The sequence below is a fragment of the Galeopterus variegatus genome, unplaced genomic scaffold (assembly GCF_000696425.1).
Source record: "Galeopterus variegatus unplaced genomic scaffold, G_variegatus-3.0.2 Scaffold589, whole genome shotgun sequence".
NCBI classification, from domain to species: Eukaryota; Metazoa; Chordata; class Mammalia; order Dermoptera; family Cynocephalidae; genus Galeopterus; species Galeopterus variegatus.
The window spans coordinates 115,665-134,088 of NW_007726700.1; the positions used below are offsets into that span (position 1 = coordinate 115,665).

Here is an 18,424-nt window from a genome sequence, read left to right on the forward strand (position 1 = left end):
GAAAAGAGGGGAGGATGGGAAGCTCAACACCTGCCCAGGAGGAGATACTCAGCCAATTCCTTACCCATCAGGCACACGTTGAATTGACAAGTTAATTCATGCACAACCCATGCAGTGGTGCCCAGCATGTGGACGTAATACTGATGGCAAGAATTAACATTAAGTAGCACTCACCACATGCCACGCGCTGTATAAAGACTAGACGTATGAAAGTGCACTTAGATCTCAGAACAACCTCATGAGGTGGCAAAAATCCAAGGCGGAAATGAATCCACTCGCCCCAGCTGGGGAGCGACGGAACCATGATTTGAGTGGGCAGCTGGCTCCACAGCTTTGTGCTCTAAGAACCACTGCGTGTCACCAGACTCATGATGGTGGTCGTCAGTCCCTTCACTTCATGCGTGAATGTGAGGCCAAAGCAAAGGGTCCACACAGACCAGGGTTCAATCCCAGCCCTGTCTGTTACCAGTTTGCCAATTCCCTATGTCTTTCTGAGCTTCCAGTTCCTAATCTGTAAAGTGGGGATATTATGGCAACATTCACAGAACTCATGTGCAGAGTAAAGGAGGTAATGGATGTAAAATACCTAACATTCAATTTGCACTCAATAAAAGTGAATGGTAATTAACATTATGAATATTGTTAACCATAAATTTAATTCCTATAATTTAACTTATTGTCCTGGCTATAAAAAAGTCACTGAATTAAACCCGCCATCACAAACTAGGTTGACAGGTTGCAAGAACCTTGCGATCTCCTTCTTGGAAGCCAGCTTAGGCTCACACAACCCCGTGCCTCTACTTGCTAAGCCAAAGTGCTTTCTTGCCCAGTATCATGATTTAGTTCCTTGCCACAATGCTATGAAGATAGGATTCAGTAGGAAGGACTATGTCTTTTTAAGAAGAAATTATCTGCCACATAGAACTTGAACCCAGGGCTTGTTTCCACAACTTCTCACTGGGAGAAACTGGACATGTGACTCCCAAGCCCTGGTCAGAGCACTCAGCCTCTAGAAACTTAACCATCTCTAGCTGCCTTACTGGCTGAACTGAAAGCAATTACCATGCATTACTTGAGAGTTACCAGCCCGATATTTATTTTGACTCTATTTTATTCCAGGCAAAGTGAGTCACGAAAAAGTGAAAGTCCCAAGTGGGGGTTAGACAGGTGCTTTTTGAAAATATAGACTGTATACAGCAGAACACACATACTAGTGACCCCAAGACGAAGCTCTCTATTATCAGGTTCGAGAGAGCCAAGAATTCTCGTGCTTTGAGAATTCAGAGGGAGGGAGGGATTTCTGGGCACTCGGGTGGCCCTGAGGAAGCTGCAGAGAAGTGGTAGGACCTGAGTGGACTCTGATGAGAGGAAATGATTAGAACAAGGGGAAGGAGGTGGGCATGTAAATGGCAGATGGGGTCAGGGGCCTGATTACACAAACGAGTTGCAGAGTACAGAAGCTGGGTTCTAGGTAAACCAGCACGGCCAGAACAGGGAACTCAAAAAACATGTATCAAATGAATGAGCAAATGACGGTGAGTGAGGGAGTGAGTGGATGAATGAATAGATGGATGGGCCATTAATTCTCCTAAATGATGGCAGGAATTTGCATAGAGGGGTAGTGAGGACTAATGTTTAGGGGACATTAAATCTGAAACTAAGCAAGAGATGCAACTTAGAGGGTGTTAACTCTGGGATACAGGACAGGTATCCTACAGGCAATGGGGAGTGAAAGAGGGTTTTAGAACAGGAGATTACAAAAGGTATTTAGGAATGTCACTGGGTCATCTATCTTTGCATCCTCAGTGCTAAAAATGGTTCGCAACACTCAGTAGACCCTCAGTACATGAGTGAGCGTCAACGCCTCATGAATATGAACTTCTGATGTCAGAGGTTACACGGTAGTTATTCCTTTATTCCCAAAGTCTAGCACAAAGCCTGGCACACAGTAGGCCTTCACTATATCTGTGCTGAACATAACTGAAATGAATGGCAGGATGGCAGCTTGTCCAGCGGAGTGTGGGATGTGCTGGAGATGGAGCGTGTGTGGTAGGGAGTCCAGCAGAGACTTGTGTGGTCTAAGGACGAAGGCAGGAGGCCGTGAACCAGAGTGCCAGGTCCACCACCCTGCATGTCCCTGATCCTCGCCAGAGAACGGGCTCAAACTTGGTCGGTGCCACTAAATACTATGGAGTTGTAGGATTGGGCTCTGCTATTGAGCAGCCAGTGTAGCTCAGAGAGAAAACTCTAGAAACTAAAGCAGACATCGACTTTTTTTTAAAACTGCTACACATCCAAGTTAGTGTTAGTATTCTCTTGAATGCTTTCTACACTGAAATCATCTTCTTTTCTTGATCCTTAAAAGCATGAATTTTACTCCAATTTGTAACTCTTCAGTTTTGGCAAAACTTCAGCCAGAGGAATGATAATTGATACATCTTTCATCTTGAAACCCTAACCTTAGGGCAGAAGAATGCACTTCTCCTTTCTTCTTGGAAATTAGCAATTTTTGGTTTTACTCAGCGAAAGCCCATAGAATTTGTATGAGAAAAGCAAAAGCGTAGGTTAGCCCTTACTTAACGTCCTTCGACTCTCAGGCTGAGATTTCACTCTTGTCTTCTTACAAGGCATTTAAGCAACAGGCTGGTCCTAGTCCTGACCTAGGAGAACATCCAAAATGTGACATTTGAAGGTGGCCTGGTGACTATTTCTCCTTCTTTTATATACATAAATATGTGTTTATATGTATACATATGTTCAGACATTTATGTATGTATATTTATATATTTATATGTAGAAAATAAGGAGATCATATTGTTTTTGAACCTGTCTTTTTCACCTAACAGTTCATCGTGAATATCATTCTGCATGTTACTTATTCATTTACAAGATTGTTTTTAATGCCAGCTTGCACTTGGGTATTTAGGCTATGAGGGAGAGTCAGAGGGCTTAGGAGCACCTGCGGACCATGCAGTATGGTAGCCATGGATGCAAATCTCAGCTCTGACTTGTAGCTGTTTGATTTGAGACTTTCTTCATCTGTAAGGAGGAGTATACCAATATTAGTAGCTTCCCCATAGGACGGTGGTACTAAGAAAATGAGAAGATTTTCAATTAACAGTACAGTGTATTTCAAATTCTGAGTATTCAGTAAGTGATGGCTATTATTGTTTTCGGTTTTATGATGTTATAGACAATATTGTAATGTACATCTTTATAGCTAAATCCATTCATATATCCATGATGATTTTCTTATATAAGGAAATTACTGTCAAAAGGTACAGATTTTTTTTTCTGAAAGATAAAAATTTATTGATTGGTCTATTTACATAACATTTTAATAGTTTCCCTTTAAACATTTAAATGGTGAAAATCTTTATTAAAGGAGAATATTTTTGTTCCATATATGTATGATGAATATTTATACGTTATTTTAAGTTGTTTCTTGGCACCTATAGCTAACTTTTTAAAGACGGTTTTATTGAGATATAAGTCACATGCCATACGAGTCACCCGTTTAAAGTACAATTTGACAGTTTTTAGCTATACTCAACCATCACCATAATCTAATTTTAGAACACTTTATCACTCCGCAAAGAAACCCTGTGCCTGTCAGCAGTCACTTCCTATTCCCCCCCCACCAAAATCCTGCCCCCCAGACCCAGGCAACCGCTGATCTACTTTCTGTTTCTATAGAGTTGCTCTTCTGGACATTTCACATAAATGGAATCGTATAATATGTGCCCTTTTTTGTCTGACTTCTTTCACTTCATCTATGTTATAGCATGAATTAGTACTTCACTTCTTTTTATTTTTGAATCATATTACATTGTATAGATAAACTATATTTTATTTATCTATTCATCAGCTGATGACATTTGCGTTCTTTCCACTTTTTGGAAATGATGAATAATGCTGCTCTGAACATTCATATTTAAGTTTTTGTATGGATGCATGTTTTCATTTTCCTTGGATGTATACCCAGGAGTGGAATTGCTATATAATATGGCAACTCTATGTTTAAACTTTTGAGAAGTTACCAAACTGTTTTCCAAAGTGGCTGCATTGTTTTATATTCCCATCAGCAATGTATGAATGTTCCTATTTTCCATATCCCCAACAACACTTGTCGTCATCTGGGGGGTTTTTTTTTTTTTTTTTTTATTATTATTATTTTATTATCATTATAGCCACACTAATGAGTGTAAAATGGCATCTCATTGTGGTTTTGATTTTCATTTCCTTAATGACTAATGATGTTAAGAATCTTTTCATGTGCTTAAGGGACAAATTGTATATCTTTGGAGAAATATCTGTTCAGATCCTTTGCCCATTTTTAAATTCAGTTATTTGTCTTTTGTTATAGAGTCATAGGTGTTATTTACTTTTTCTTGATACAAGTTCCTTATCAGATACATGATTCACAAGTATTTTCTCCCATTCTATGGGTTGTCTTTTCACTTTCTGAATGGTACTTTTGCAGCCGAAAAGTTTTGAACTTTGATAAAGTCCAATGTATTTATTTTTCCTTTTGCTACTTATGCTTTTGGTGTCATGTCTAAGAAACCCTTGCCTAACCCAAGGTCCAGGAGCCCCACCTTGCATTCTATAGATACATACTTTAAAAACTTTTTTTCCAATGTACTGTTAACCTGCCCTACAGAAAGGTTGCATCTTGGTGTATTTTTATTCGCAAACTTAAATCGCCCACTACCTATGCCTACCCACGGAGGAAAGAGAGGAAATGTACCAAGTTGTGGGCACCTGGTGTGCTCTAAGCACCTTACATATGTTCTCAATTTGTGTTCGCTAAACCTCTAAACAGGGGAGCAATGAATGCACCCCTTTTATTAGAGGGACAGAGGCTCCAAGAGGATAAATGACTTGCTCCAAATCACCCACTGCTTGGGAGTTGCATTCAGGCTATCTGTCTGCAAAGTCACGCACTGCTACTCATCTACCACGTGCAACAGTGAGTCTGCACCCACCCTCCCTTCTATGGGCATCTTTGTAAACGCTGCCGTCTGCGTGGTCAGCTGTACAATTGTCCCCTTTGCTGTAGAGGCCTTGCTCAGGCCCCCATGGGAAGCGCCCTCCAAGGGGTCCTTCCAGGCACTTCTTCAGCTTGGAAAATAGAGAGGACCTGAGATTTGGCTTTGTCCCTTTAGAATGGGGCAACCACCCATCATGTTTTTCCTCCAGGTCTTACAGACATCACAAATTGCCTTTTTCCATCTGTCACAATATGATTTCTAATTACTTCCATTACCTTCTGGCTGTCAGAAGCAATTTAAATGCTTGGCACTTGAAAATGACTGATTTCCCAGGCAAAGGTGTCACACTTTAAGAGTGACACCATGAGTGATAGCCGAGGCAGTGGCTGCCCTCTTATTTCAGAGGAATTTAAAATGCAGGCTCCTGAGCCTTCCCCTCTGTTCTCAATGAGTACTTCATACATACACATGGGCATATGTTTCCTTTTAAAAATAATTTCATAATTATAACTTGAGAAAGCCTCGGTCTTTCTCTCCAGTCATCTATTCCTACAGCTTTGTCTCAGGGACCGGCTGGCCTGGAGAACACCCAGTGCAGCTGAGACAGTGCAGGAGAGGTGGTGTCCTAGCCTTTGAGCGCCACAGTGGCTTTGCCACTTATTCTTCAGCTTTGAACAAATTAGCTAGCATCTGTATTAGTCTACTAGGGTATCCACAGACCAGGAGGCTTGTCAACAGGAACTTATTTTCTCAGGCTGCAGAGGCTGGATGTCTGGGAGCAGGGTGGGGGCAGCATTGGCTTCCTCTAGGTCTCTCTCCTAAGCCTGCAGACAGCCGTCCTCCTGCTGCCTCTTCCTTCACATGGTCGTCCCTCTGTGCACCTGTGCCCCTGGAGTCTCCTTGTGTGTCCTACCCTCCTCTACTTCTAAGGACACCAGCCAGATTGCATTAGGACACACCCTCATGGCCTCATTTTAACTTAATTACCTCTTTAAATGCCTTATCTCCAAATGCAGTCATACTGAGGTACTGGGATTAGAGATTTAACATATAAATTTGGGGGGACACAAGTCAACCCACGACACTTGCTAAGCCTCAGTTCCCTCAGCTGTACAGCGCCTGCCTCGGAGACTTGCTGCAAGGCTTGTATGAAAGACGTGGTGGAAGGAACTGAGCGTGGTGCCTGGAGCAGAGCGAACGCCCTGCTGGCTTCCATTACTGCTGTTCCTCTCAGTACTGCTAGTACCACCAGCAAGACCATGTGTGCTAGCACTGCATGGACTCATTCTACATTCCCATTAGTCTTTAAAACTTTGAAAAAAATCTTCCAGTGTAGAAAAGTGGTGAGAACATGGAAATCAAGAAGATGTATGTTCAGATCTCTCTCTGTTCCTTAGTGGGCTTGTCACCTTGGGCAGATCAATGGACTTCACCAGCTCCATTTCATAAAGTTTGGGTTTTATTTGTATGTCTTAGGTGTGCTGTGCAGGTTGGTGGAGTTACTACCTATGAAGTACCCAGTGGCAACTCTGGCGGTGGTGGCCAGCCTGCCCGGTGCTGTGTTCTTCTATCTAATCTCAAGGTGGAAAGAGGAGGCAAAGGGAGGTGGAGGGGTTCGGCAGACACCCCTGCAGGGAGGAAGCCCACCCTGTATTGAAGCCTTGCCTCTGTGCCACAGGAGGACACTGGGCTGCTTGTTTACCCTGCAAGTTTTGGTTCCTGCCATCCGCCTTGCTTTGTAAACTGCCCAGGAAACGTGAGAGCTGAGAAGAGAGCAGAACCTCGTAAAGACTTCCAGAGGTGAGGACGCCATGGTCTGAGTGCTACTTTCCTTCCACCCACCTCCAGACTGCCTCCTCTCTCCATGTCTTCTGTCCCTCCCTCTTTCCCTCCCTCCCTGCTCCAGTAAACACCACTGACCAGCTCTTGACCCTCAGGAAGGACGCCCCATGCCTGCCCTACAAAAGCATGCTGTGTGCGGAAAGCTCTGAGATGCTGGTGGGTGTGAATGGCCTTGAGGGTGGAGAAGAGGAGATGGCACAAAAGGTGCCCAAAGGGGGTCAGCACTGTGAGGAGGCACGATCTGGGCTGAGTGACTGGGACTGACTCTGTGCAGAGCGAGCAGGGAGCCAGGTGGAGAGGTGGGAGCCACCCGATGCAGAGGGGACATCTGAGGAGGAGGCAGTTTGCAAAGGCTGGTCTGGGAGGCTGAGTGCTGGCCCGTGTACGCTTTCCAAGAAATGAGTGAGCGAGCCGCCGGGGCAGTTCCATTAGGGGTGCTGGAATCAGGTCCAAGGCTCAGAAGGCTGACACTGGCCACGCAGCGGGGAGGCTGGCTGGAGGGAGGGGCCTGCACTGGAATGCACGTTTAGGATGCTGACCCGACAACATCCTGATCAGCGGGGAGACCCGCCACACTCTTTTTGGGGTTCCTGAGGGCAAGCTGTCCAGTCAACTGGCTGAATCGAAGTCCTTGGCCCTGGCCTGCTTTGGCGTCTCTCTCCAGGCCTGGGGCCTTATGCCCCCACCCTCCTCGGCACAGTCTTGTGTGTCCAGATGGGCTCAGCACTTCCACCGCGGTGCCCACTTCCTTATCTTGTGGTCTGAGCCCAGCCCCCACCCTGGAATGAGGACAGCTCTAATAGCCCTCAGGCTCATAATCCAAACAGACTCTCGCTCCAAACTTTCCCCGTGGGACGCTCCGGGAGGTCTCTTGCTAATGTTCTGATGCATCTACATGAAGTAAATAATTGTGCATCTGAATCCCTGTGTCTCCTTAGCTGCTGGGATCCATCTCCCATCATTTCCAACACCATCACTACCCCCTTCAGATGTGTTAGATGAAAACAAGTATAAATTATTATTATTTTAAAGAGATGTAGAAAAAATGGACAGAGCATGGGCTTTTGGATTAGAAAAATCTTACTGAATCCTGCACTGACAACTTGGTAATTGGCTTCATTCTCTGCATCTCAGTTTCCCATCTGTAAAATGGGTATGTAATAATGTCTCGAGGTGTGGCATCAAGAGCATGGTCCATGGGGCCCCTCAGCCCAGGTTCAAGTCCACCATTGTCCCCAACCAGCTGTGTTTTTAGGAAAGCTAAAGTCACCATGCCTCAGTTTTCTCAACTATAAAATAAGGATAAAAAGAATATGTATCTTATTTGTTTGTGAAAATGAACCCATGAGATGACCTGTAATGTACTTACATGCATCAGGTTTCCAGTAAACAGTAGCAGCCATTAAAATCACAACTGACATTTCAAAGAGTTTGTGTGAAAATTAAATGAAATAACAGATCTGAAAGATATTTCATAACCTGCGAAGCACTATATAGATGTTGGTTTATAATATTTTTGCTACTCAAACTAAAATAAAAAATAATGAAATATTCTCCAGTTTTAAAAGGCTTCTGGGGTTGAAATTTTGTTTTGGCCAAGAGTATTCCGAAAGCAACTGACTGAGCCTGCCCACCCTTCGCTCTCCCCCCACGGCTGCTGGATGTGATTATTTGTGGCTCCCCGGGCACCGAAGTTGACGTGGACTGAAAATTTCACACCCAGACAGCCAGTCATTACAGGATGACACTGTTTTCAATTACATCAAGGCTAGTTTTGAGCTTGCTCTTCTTTTGATAACAGCAGCAGCATGTTGTTTTTAGAAAAAAAATGTTATCTCGTAAAAGTAGGAAGGCATCACAGAAAGAGAGCATTAGAGGAGACTTGAATAAAATCCGTAATAATTCTGTCATGGTTCTTAACTCGTTTTGTGCTGTTCAAGCATGTTTAGAGGTGGTTGGGCACGTTTTATTATCATTACTATTTATGAGATGGAAACCCTGGGCAGAGCAGTAAAGAGGCCTGCGTCGGGTGGTGGCGGGGAGCTAATCGCACAGGCCTTATCGCTAAACACTCAGCCGCCCTTTCCACTCTCCCTGGAATGCAGCCTGCTCTGCGCCAGGAGCTGTCTGTTATCAGGATAATTCCATGAGCTTCTCTGCGCTTCTCCTACGTGCCACATGCCACAGGGAATCAGAAAGTGACGAAGGCCTTAAGGAAGCTTGCAGTCTATGGGGGCGGGGGGCCCTTCTTTTTAACTTGCTCCCTCCGTCTCTCCTTCCCTTTCTCCCTCCCTTCTGTCCCTCTTTCCTCCCAGTGGACATGTGCTGGCTGCTCTGGCCATGCAAGGCCATGCAAGCTGTAAGCACCAGGTGTTGATCACTGACAAAATGGACACACTCCCTACTTCTTGGAACTTGCTGTTTTTGGAGGTCAGACCAACAGAGAAATGGGGAAGGGTGCGACTTTGAGACGCCCTTGAAGAAACCCCCTTCATGGGGCTTGAACCCACCTGACACCACTGTATACTAGCTTCTCTTTCTCATGTGAAGACTTTGGATCTGGTTTTCGTTCTTAAGTGGAGCTCACAAGGATCTCTGGGCCCTTCCCATAAGATAGACTATATATTGGTGCCAAGAGAAGATGAAATGTAATGTTTCAAACTTCCTTGTTAAGATCTCTCTGTTTAGAAATGACCTGTTTCCTCCTGCATGTTTCTGTTAGAGTCACGATCTCTCAAATGGGGTACACAAGACAAACCACTGGAGTGCAGGAAGAAAAATTCTAGAGTATTTACTTACAAACAGCATTTAAGAAATCTGATTATTTTAAAGTATTTTTTTATGTTCGTAATGCATACAGTAGGAATCTGTGTACACAGTTAATGATTAAATATGAATACAGTGGGAATGCTTACTCAAAACAGTTTTGCTGGCCAGGTACGTGATCGGAAGTGTGGACGTGACCACACTAGACAGGGAGACAGGGAGAGGCCCATCTCTCGTGGCCTGCAGATGAGTTGAGCTAGGATGTCAGCACAAACCCACTGCTCTGCTCTGCCGAGGGTAATAAAAGTGGTCAGCACACCTCCTGCCCCTGGGACAGTTGTAGGTCACTCTGACAAAGGCTCGGCTGCATCCGCCATCCTCCGTCTCTCCTAACGCCACATGGCATGAGCTAGGTCTGAGACAGAGGCCATTTGGAGATCTGAGGAATCTCACCTCCGGGAAGAGGACAGGAGCAGGGGTGGGACCCTAGCTTTCGCATGCAGCCCTTCCACCAGACACTTGCTCAGTGAGATGAAGGGATGAAAGCCCTGGCTGGCCTTGAGAGGCTCCTCCCTGATTCTGGCTGATCTGAATTGGGGAAAGCCATTCCAGGTCAGTGAAAAGCAGGAGTAAATTGAGAGGCAAAACACAGCAAAGCCTGTCCAGGCAACAGGCAGAAGGGGACCAAAAGGCCAGCTGCGGTGTTGAGGACCTGGGGAGGAATTTACACAAATGCCAGGGACAATGGGAACAAGGAAGGCTGGAGCAGAAGAGGACTAAGACTGAACTGATTTGAGGGTCAATTCATTTGAGAGGGGCAAAGAAAGCCCGGGAGGCAGGATGACTGATGAGTGGCAGATATTGAAGTCACTTCCAACTCCAGACAGGATTCAATGGAAATCTCATAATGCAAAGAAACTGAGAAGGCACAAAGAGAGTATCCCGACCAGCTCTTCAAATGTCGAGCCGTCGTGGATTCCTTCACGTTCAAGGTCTGCTGAGCAGCACCCCTGGGTCAAGTCTCGGGTTCACTGCAGCGTTGCCAGCATTTCCCTTGGTTTCCCTTAGCACAGGAGCCCCACATGCTGCCCTGTCATGGTGGTTCATTCCTGGCCCCGGTTCCACCTACACTGACTCCTGGAGGACAGGGTCTATGTCATCGTCACCCTTGTCCCCACAGCCTAGCCTCATGGCTGGCCCATGGAGCTATTGAATAAATATTCATATAAATAAAAGAGGGCTCGAGGTAGATTCTAGGAAATGAGAGGGTCTGTATATTAGTGCAAGTTAATTAGTGTAAGTTGTACATTATGTAACTTCTAGAGGAAGTTAGTAAAGAAAGCAAAATCACAAAGTTGCAAAAAACTAAAATTGGGTCCTGCTCAAGAAATACCCAGCTTCTGGCAAAACTGCTGACCTCTTTATCAACCTTTGCAAAGCTAAGGACAGTGAGGTCCCCCCTGACATAGAGGCAGTGGCTTAGGTTGAGCAAGGGCAGGAGAGAGCAGCTCTAACGAATCAACACACTTGTGCAACTCTTCAAAGCAGCGAGTTCCACTGGAAATAAAGCTTCTACTTTTTCCTTTGCCCTGAAAATACCGTTAGTGCCAAGAGGCATCCCAAAGAAACACAAAGATTCTGATGGCACTCCAGCAGGCAAATTCAGCTCATTCAGATGGACCACTTATCCACTTTGGAGACAGCTCCAGAAATAGGACTCTTATCTCCAGAGAAACGAGAGGGTCTCCTCTCCTCACAGTGGTCTTCATAATTAGCCTGTTGTCTTCCCCAGTGGTGAAAAGTCAATATTCACAATTTATGTACTTTTGTTCACCAGGCACAACCTTTATCCATTCATTCATTTGATGGATGTTTGTGGATCATCTCTTGTGGGATGGACCCTGTGCCAGGCTCAGTGGTCTTTGTTAGATGTGCCCCTGCCTTCCCAAGCTCATGCTCCAATTGGAGAGGAAAGGGAGGCGTTCATGCTCAGTGGCCCCTCCTATGCCCCGTGCACTATGTTAGCTGGTTTATGCACATATTCTACAAATCCTCTTGACCAGGTAGTGTTAGTAATATCACTTAAGCTCAGAGAGAGATTCAGAACCCTGGGCAAGACCACATAGCTCCTAAAATCTGGAACTCCTCTCTTGTTCTTGATTCCAATATGCAATGTGTCCTCTTTCTGGGGTACAGATACAGCTCCAAGGGGTGTTTAAGAGGGATCAGTAGCTTTTGGTGGAAGGCAGTTTTAGGAATATATATGGACAAGGTGAGCTCTGGGCTGAGCCTGAAGGCACCTGTGCCCTGTGCCCTTGCATGAGGGCAGGCAACCCTACAGGGAGGGAAGAACAGTGGCAAAATAAATGGTAAGGAAGTGGGAGGCTTGTGAAGTGCACAGTGGCAGAGTTCCTATGGGGAATGGGCACAGAAGACTTGGGTGCTGATGTCGTCATGGAGCTGGTAAGGGGGGTGGAGAACAGGCTAGGAGCATCGCATGCCTGAAAAAGGGATGAAGTTGGTCCTGGATGAAGTGAACCATGAGTGCTGGGCAAGTGCTTGAGGAGGATGGCAATAGAGCCTGTCTGGGGACACGGGACTGGACAAGGGTGTGAGGGAAGCATTGGGGGAAGAGGTAGGATATGGTAAGGCCTGATGGGAGGCTAGTGTGATGATGGCAGTAAGCTCACAACTTCTAGACCTAGAAGCTCACAACATAGACCTAGACAGTGTCGCTCATCAGCTGGGAGATCCAGGACAAGAAAGTTAAACCCTACGAGCCTCAGTTTCTTCAGGTGAGGTCTAGACATGTAGAGTACTTGGGAAGAATAAATAGATGCCATAAGCAGGAGCCAAGTTTCTTTCCTGGAATTTCCCAAATATTAGTTCCCACTTCCTTCTTTCTTCCAAGACAAGAGTTCCTCTTACTATACCCATTTCTTTGGCCACCTTCTACCACATTGCTCACTCTTTTCTCCAGCCATGTTGAATGAATGCATAAGTCAGAGCTCATCCAGCTACAGCAGAGGCATGAACTTCACTCTCAGAGAACTAGCTTGCATGGATCTTGAAGGTCAGGTGCTTTAACCTTTGTAGACACGGGAATCCCACCGACAGTTTTGCGGCACCGGCACAACTCCTTGCCTTCAGTAAGTGTTTACTGAACTCTCCTATTGAACCAGTCCATTCACTCACACTTGATTCTCTCCATTGACAGGAAGCTTTCTAGTTTCCATGGTTGCCTTTCTCATCTTCTCACCTTCCCGACATTTATGTTGAATGAAGGAAAATAAAACATTTTTCTTTTTTTTTTTTTTTTTAAAGATGACTGGTTAAGGGGATCTTAACCCTTGACTTGGTGTTGTCAGCACCACACTCCCAAGTGAGCCATGGGCTGGCCCTTGAAAATAAAGCTTTCAAGTAAAACTGAGAATCTACTAATACTGGACTGAGGTGTGAGCTCTGGCCAGCGTGGGGCTTAAACATCATACCCCTTGCCCCATGACATGGAATCACCTAGGAGCTCTCAACTCAGAACCTGGAGCCCTGAGACCTGAAGCTGTAGAAACGGGCTTCTTATTCCTTGGGTTAGGAGACCTGGTATCCCCAGCTGGAGAAATACAACTGGCTTCTGACAACTTTCAGTATGTAAAATTAACTATTTACATGGGGGAACATTCCATATTAATAAAGGTGATGACTACATCCTTGTACTTAACTCAGTGATCCTCAACCATGCATGGCTGACATCTTGGTAATCTGCCTGTGGCCATTAGTCTGAGCCCTAATGCCTAATTAATTTGTAAAGCCCTCTGGAAATCAGATGCATTCTACACAGATGGTCCTGAGTGCCTTTGTGAGCCCTAAGGCACCAGTGCTTCCTGATATGACATTGCCTGGCCAATGCAGCAAAGCCTGAGCTGACCCCCTACTTATACCTGAGGTCCCCTGTGAGGGCATAACCTGCCAAGTGTTTTTGTCCTTGCTTCTTGTGCTGACTCAGTATGTCAATGACCTTGAATGACAACCATGCTGCTAGAATGGATGGAATCTGACCTGGTCCCACCAAGCCTAGTGTTGGGTTCCTACATGGAACTGGAATCTCTGGGGCCCCCTCATTGCCAGCTCCTCTCCTGGTTCCCTCCCTTGGGATTTTGATATGTGTGCCTGTCTCCTCCACTAGATTATAAACTCCTTGAGAGCAGGGAGGGATGGAGCCACGTTCATCCTGTATCTGTGGATCCCTCCCTGTCTGTCCTCCCAGTACAGGTTATACATATAAGAAGTTTGCAATAGATGTTGGCTGAATTCAGACATTCGACAAATACACAATGAACACGGCTTCATGCTGGGTCTGGGAAACAAGGATAGAGAGTGTTGGACTGTGAGCTCCCTGAGGGTAGGGCCTAGTCTTGCCTGGAACATAGAACAGCAAATGTACAGTGCCTGGTACAGTGCTAACAAAGGTTTGTTGAATGAATGAATGGATGGATGGATCATAAAATGCATGCCTGAATAAATCACAACGTTTTGTACTCAAGGACTCCTTCATGGATTATAAGAGAAAGATGTGTGAACTGTTAGGGCATAGCAAGGAAACTGGCTGATAGAGGAATGCTAGTGTGCTGTAGGAGCACCAGGAGACACTGTGGCAACTAAACAATACAGCCCTCCTTTTCTGGGCCCTCCAGCAGGCCCTGGCCCTACCGTGCTGGGTTGGCTCCTGGTTCATGGGCTCTCCTTTCCCAGTTCCCTCCACCAAACTGCTTCCTCCTTCAAGATGCAGCTTATGCACTACCCACTCCTGGAGCCTCCTGTCCCTGATTTCCGGGGACTCCTGAACAGGCCACATACCTGTTCTTCATAGGCCACCTGTATGATAGTGGACAGGAGCACAGGTGAAGCAGTCACCCAGAAGGGGCTTTGCCATGTTACATTCTTCTGAGAGAGGTACAAGGGAGCACGGGCCGACCCGCTGCAGAGCTGAGTCTTTATATGCAAAACTAACTAACCCAAGAGCAGCACTGTCCACTACATGAAAGAACAACATTCATAGCCTATTTTATTTATTTAAAGCTCTCAGTACTTCTATGGAATGGGTGTAATCCAATGGTTCTCAATTAGGAGGAATTTTGTTTCCCGGGGCAAATTTGACAATGTCTTGGACATTTTTAGTTGTCACAACTTCGGGGAAGGGGTGCTCCTGGCATCTAGTGGGTAGAGACCAGGGCTGCTACCAAACATCCTATAAAGCATGGGACAGTCTCCCCTAGGCCCCCACTTCCCCACACACATGCACTAGAGAATGGTCTAGTACAAAATGTCAGTAGCGCTGAGGTTGGGAATCCCTGAGATCACTGGAAACAGAGGCCTAAAATCTGAGTCACCTGCCTAGAGTGGCACAGAGTGAGGTTCACCCTGCTCCTGCTGATCGATCGTGGTCCAGGTGCACACCCCACCCATCCCCCTGTTCTGGCCACAGCCCAGGCCCCAGGCAGCATAGTTTATAGTTTGAAGAACATGTCCTCAGACCTACTGGGTTTGCTCACAGTTAACCAGGAAGTGAGAGGGAGGTCATGAAACACCCAAGGCCAGGGCATTAGCAGTTCCCACCCCTGCCCCCTGGTTACCAGTGACCTGCCAGAAATGGGCAGAGCAGAGGCTGCAACCCTGACCTCTGGGGCTCTGGAGGCCATGCCTCTCCTTCCCCAGCAGCTTCTCCTGTCCATGGAAACCCACACCTCGCACCCTGCCTCTCACTTGTCTGCCTCTGCCCTCAGACTCGAGGTGTCCTTATGGCCGATGGTGTCTTTCCGCCAAACTTCCACAGCGTGTGTTAGGCCAGTACATCCTTCTGCGCCTGCCTCTCGTGCCCTGGCTTGTTCCGTGGCTGGCTCCTTTTCCCCCTATAGGTCTCGGCTCAGTGACACCTCCAGAGAGAGCCCATCCCCTAACCACTGACCACCTGTGGAAAGCAGCACCTCCAGACCCTCAGTCACATCAACCCCTCGCATTTCCTTACAGTAGTCCCCATAATTGACAGCTGCCATGTTTAAGTCTTTATCATACGACTCCTCCAGAGAAGGTAAGCTCGTGAGGGCAGGGCTTCTGCCAGTGTCTGCTCATGGCTGAATCCCAGCCTCTGCACCCATGCCTTGCTCAATGGCGTTTTACTGAAGGAATGACAAGGGAATGATCCCGAGTCCCACCCGTAGTAGGTTCTCGGTAAATGTTTGTTGAAAAGCCATCACGAAGCTCAAACTTGCTGTCCAAAAGTCTAAAGCTCTTTTACTCCTCTGTGTGAATTTGGGGAAAAAGCTCCACTTTTGCATATTTCTGCCTGTCTTCCTCCCTGTTTAGGTGCACTGCCCACTCAGTCTTTTGCAATATTTCCTTTGTGCCTTCCCAGCACGCTCTTCACAGACTGGGTATTTTCACAAATTGTCTAAGGAAGCTACCAAACATCCTACAAAGCATCCTCTGTACCTATCTAGTACAGAGCGCCACCTAAATTTAGAAGCAGCCCTGGTGTTTTGAATTTATCTTTGAAAACCATACTGTGTGAAGTTTCCAAATGACTGTCCCAGGGCGAATGCACCGGCCTCACTGGGTTAGGGCTGTGGGTTCCCAGCCCTAGACTCTGGCCCAGGCTCTGCTTTGGGGCTAATTATGAAGCGAGAAGGTCTGCAAGGGGTTCCCAGAGGGCCACCCTCACGCTGTTACCTGTCATTCCCAGCTTAAGCAGGCAATTGCCAGGCAATCCTGGAGTCAGCATTCCAGAAGCTTCTACCTCTTCCAACAACAAACCCTTAAGCCCCACATACCTGAGTTTCCCTGATTGAGACTCACACTATGAATAGAAAAATTACATATATTTATAATACATATTCATAATATATTATACAATATGTAAATATACATATTCAGATTTCAAACTCATCGAAAAGTTGAGGGAATATAGCAATACATACCCATATCCCCTCCCCTAATTCACCAAGTGTTAACATTTTGCCACAGTGGTTTTTTGTCTCTCTCATTCTCTTTCCATTTCTTGATATTCGGTTTTCCTTTTCATGAACCATTCGAAAGTTGTAGCCATCATGATCTTTGACCTCCAAAATCATGAGCATGCATCCCCTAAGAACTAGAGCATTCTCCCACATAACCATAGTATCATTATCATACTTGAGAGAACTGATACTGACACAATATTGTCTAATGTGCAGAACATACTCACATGCCCTCTCCCAATTCCCATAATGTTCTTTCTACTACTTTGCCCTCAATCCAGGGTCCAATCAAGGATCACACATTGCATTGAGTTGTCATGTCTCTTCAGTCTCCTGTAATCTAACCCTGGGTCAGCTAACTATTTTTCATCAACCTCTAGTTTCTTCTGGCCGTAATACAGTAGAGGAGGCACGGTGTCTCACCCAGGAAGACTGCTGGGCAGCTCCATGCTGTGAAGGGCTTGTTGTCCACTGTCTCGAGCCTAGTTTATGGCAGAGCTGGGGTGGAAGCTCTGCTCTGGGGTCTATTCATTGGTCACATAGGGAAGCTGTAAAAATTGGGAAATTGAGGAAAGAGAAACTGCAGCTCTAAGCCACAGCCTCCTCTAGCCCAGCAAGTTCCGGAGATGCACAAAGGCCAATTGCAGCCCCATCTGCCTTTTATTCAGAGAAAAAAGACCAAGTTTCTGAAAGCTCCGACATGGCCTGGACATTTAGAATCAAGCTGCCCATATTCTCTAGTGCTTTGTAAAAGAATTAATAATGCCTCTATCTTCCCTGTCCTTGCAGAGAGAAGCCTGCTCAGAGTGGTTGCTAAAAACAGGAACCTGCCCTGTGCAAGCCCCGCGCCTTCCTTGTTTCTAGCAGAGGAAGTGTGCTGCCTATTTAGCAACTGCAGTTCTTCTCGATAGCATGGGCTTCTCCACACGCACAGGAAGCCTGCCTGCTTGCTCATTCCAGAGCAGCAGCATCTGATGGAGAAGCAGCAACTGTGCACCTAGCGGCCCCTCTGCAGCCGACTCCAGGGGAGACCATGTTCAGCGTTTGAAGGTATCTTGAGGGATGTGGCAGGGACGGGGTGGGGAGAGACTTCAGTACCCCAGACACATAGCTGGCAGGGCTTGGCTTTCTGGAGCCAGAGAAGAGCTCCTGAGAACAAGCAGGGCAAGTCTTGCGTGAAGCTAGCACCCATCACCATGCCCAGCATCTTGCACATGCACAGTGAATGTCTGATGCACAATTCTATGGAAATAAGGGCTGGGGAGCTTGGGCAGGCCACATTCTTGCCAGGGGAGATGTTCTCCCTAAAGAGCGACCTGGTACATAGGCTAATTAGAAAGGATAACTAGGACTTGCCATCAGACTTCCTAGCTGTGCAACCTTAGGCAACTCATTTAAACCTCCATAGGGCTTTATTTTCTCATCGGTAAAATGGGGAAATGGCACCTAATTCACACAAGTATTGGGCAGACTAAATGAACTGACATGCAAAGTGCCCAGGCCAGGTTCAGAAACATAGGAGGTGCTCAATAAACGCTATCAGCCTGGAGTCATGATGTCCGAAGGCTCAGACAGGTTGAGTAATCACAATAGTGCTGCTTGCAGTTTGGTTGTGCAGATCTTCTTTGGAAAGAGGCCAGAGATAATCAATAGCAATCTAAGTAGGTGGTATGTGTATGGGGTAAGGGTAGAATTAAAGGAAAGTCCAACATTTGAGGTATATAAATTCTGAAAACATAAAATGTGAGAATTGGAAAAGATCTAGGAGAAGCAGAATTTCCTGAGGAATGTGGCACCCTTTGCATTCTTTCA

General features: G+C 46.1%; 2 protein-coding genes across 2 annotated transcripts in view; one reads left to right on the forward strand and one right to left on the reverse strand.

Moving 5' to 3' along the window:
- Nucleotides 1-18,424, reverse strand: part of TG (thyroglobulin) — a 254,111-nt gene that overhangs the window by 38,984 nt on the left and 196,703 nt on the right. The gene's annotated exons all lie outside the window — the stretch shown is intronic.
- The window catches only part of SLA (Src-like-adaptor), a 34,194-nt gene continuing 33,368 nt past the window's right edge, over nucleotides 17,599-18,424 (forward strand). The window contains exon 1 of the mRNA XM_008570290.1: nucleotides 17,599-17,662. The gene's annotated coding sequence lies outside the window, so the exon portion shown is untranslated. The remainder of the gene's footprint in view (nucleotides 17,663-18,424) is intronic.